We start from the raw sequence: 2,927 nt of genomic DNA, 5'->3' as shown, positions 1-2,927 counted from the left end.
CATCTCCGATGTCGCCTTCACGCCGGCCGCGGACATCTTCTTCCCGGCCGCCGCCATAGGTGTCTCTCGCTGCTAAGTTAGGGCGTGGGAGATTGGACTGATCGGCCTCCATCATACTCATCTAGTAGTTCTTCGTGCAGTAAATAAGAACTCACTTTTTACCGTTTATTTGATCCGTTGAACTGTCCACATCTTCCAAAAGCTGTTTTTACACTTCCAAATCTGGATCTTATCTAATCTGAGTCTCATATTGTCGTGGTAATATCATGTCAGATGCCAAGGGGTGGCTTATCGTGGGTGGAGCCATGAGGACGTCGTCGGGTTCCGGAAGCGAGAGTGAGCATGATCTCGGTAGCACACGAGACATACCCAGGTTCGGGGCTCGCCAGAGAGATAACACCCCTACTCCTGCTATGATGACAATGATCAAGTGTATACAAGGTTGCTCCTTGAGCTGTGTTGCTAGAGGAGGAAGAAGGGTAGAGCTACCTCTCCTCTCCTAGCTATGGTGAATGTGTGTGGAATGAGGACTGAGCCCTTTGCATGGGTGAGCCCTAGTGGTTTTATAGGCCAAACACCAGGGGTACAATGGTAATATTGACGGATGTAGGACCCGGACGTCAGTGTCTTAGGTCGCCGGGTTGTCCGCTGGCTGCTGGGGCCAGCCGCTGGAGGGCCCCGCTGGCTGCTGAGAGTCCAGCCGACAGGTAGAGCCCGCCGCTTGCGGGCCATGCTGATTGCCTTTTGCTATAGCGCCGTCCTCGCTGACAAGGGCCGCATCATGGACCGTGTGGCTACAGTCCCGCGTCGAGCGAGTAGGTGGCCGCCAAGTCAGCACACACTTTGGCCATGCCCCATCGGAATTCACGGGGAGCAGGTGGCACTGTAGCTGTGCTCTGTATTGTTGTAGTAGGTGAGTGCAAACTCCGAGGAGAAGGAGGGGCCGGATGCTAGAGGCCAGCCCGCCCCCAAGCCGCCTCCTGAGAGTGCGCCATCTTTTGGAAGCCAGCGGCGTGGGCGTGGCCGCTTTCTAAGGGCACGCCGTCTTTTGTTAGCCAGCCGCATGGTCGGTTGGCTTGAGGGGTTGTGCTAGCCCCGATGTCTTTAAATATCGTTAGGTGCAGATGAGGCTACCCGGGGTCCATCGCCTCGACAGTAGCCCCCGAAGCTGGTGAGGCGCCACGGCTCGACGCTGGAGTGCCTCAACAGTTTCCTCCTCCGAGAGATCCTGCACCTTTGCTTTGTTCAGCTCGAAGAAGCCGCTTGCCAGGAGCAGGCTGGGGCGCTGTCGCCGTTGTCGTAAAAATAGAGGGGCGGGGGGGGGGGGGGGTGGTGGGGGCGAACGCACGCATGCCCCCTCCAGCTCACTTCTTCTTCGTTGCTCCTTCTTCTTGGCTCCTCACCATTGCCGCGCTGCTCAACGTGCTGCCGAGGTGCCGCAGCGACATCACCACCACCCAGCCTCACTGCACCGCCGCCAGGCCGCCGCAAGCTGAGCCATGGCGCGAGGCGACTGGGACGGCTCCAATTTCCACGAGGGGCATATCGAGTTCCTTCATGCGACGTGGAGGCTTCCCGTCGCGACAGTTGTGGGGATGCGCCTCCCTGACGAGAGGGAGATCTTGTTGGCGTCGAGGGCTGGCGAGTTCATCGTCTTATAGAGCCATTTCCTCATCAGATTTGGCTTGCCCTTGAGCAGCTTCCTATGCTCCTTCCTTGATTTCTACCGTCTTCAACCTCATCACCTCACTCCCAACACGGTGGTCCTTCTCTCTGCCTTCGTGACCTTCTGTGAAGGCTAGCTCGGCGTCCTGCCCACACATGAGCTGTGGGGCAGGTTCTTCTACTTGAAGTTGGGCACCCAGACCAAGGGTGCGCCGGCTCAGTGCGGCTCCTGTGTTGTTGTGCGAAACACCAGATCTGGGACCCGCTTTCCCCCCCATCTCTCTACTGGAGTCGGCAAAGCTGTGGCAGAAGTACTACTTCTATGTCCGCAACCTCCACCCGGCATGCGACTACATCAACCTGCTGGCCTTTGCGATCGGCCCGCCTGCCGAGCTGCGGGACAACTGGGGGCAGCAGCCCAGGCCGGTGCCACCTTCCATCGCCAACTTCCTCGTCCGGCTGCAGGAGATGACGGACTCGGAGGGCCTCAAGCCGACAGACCTGCTGGCGGCCTTCGTCCACCGCTAGGTTTCACCCCTTCAAGCCCGGCTGCACTTGATCTGCGACATGAGTGGCCGCCGGGACCCATGCCGGATGTCGACCAAGGAGCTGCCGACTACGGAGGTGGTCCGCCATGTCAACTACTTCTCCTGGTTAGGTAGCAGCCAGCGTGCCAGCTCCGGGCCACAAGTGGATGCCAGACCACGAAGAGAGTGACGTGGGCGACCCCGAGCTGGGGACGGCCACGTTCGAGGATGAAGGCGAGGATGACGCCACCGGGGAGGCGGCGCTGCAGCAGGCGAAGCCGTAGGAGGCTGCGCAGGAGAAGACGACGACGTCTCGGATTGGCCGGATGATGATGAGCATGGCGACAGACAATGCCGCCCCGAAGGCGCCGACAGGGCATGCGTCAACTTTTTGATGGCGCGGCGGTTAGACGGAGCGCCGACTGGTGTACCCGGCGCGCCTAAACACCATGCCGTGGGTTTGTTTGGCAACAAGCCGCCCAAGAAGGCCAAGTCGACGGCCGCAAAGGTGCCCGCCATCCGGAGGGTCCCGAAGGAGCGCCCGATGGTGTCCGGGTAGGTGCTATGATCACACTGTCTTGGTTGTCTCTTTCTTGCAAGTTTCTCATCTTCTCCCTCTTTGCTGAGCAGGGCTGCCATCTCCATATCCCGGCCCCGTCCGTCTCACTGATTGGATCAGCAAGCGGCTCTGAGGAGGCCCGGCAACTGGACCCGGCCGCCGCCCTCCGGGAGGCG

The sequence above is a fragment of the Triticum urartu genome, chromosome 4A (assembly GCF_056163025.1).
Source record: "Triticum urartu cultivar PI428250 chromosome 4A, HENAU_Tu73, whole genome shotgun sequence".
NCBI lineage: Eukaryota > Viridiplantae > Streptophyta > Magnoliopsida > Poales > Poaceae > Triticum > Triticum urartu.
Note: the sequence above shows the minus strand (reverse complement) of the source record.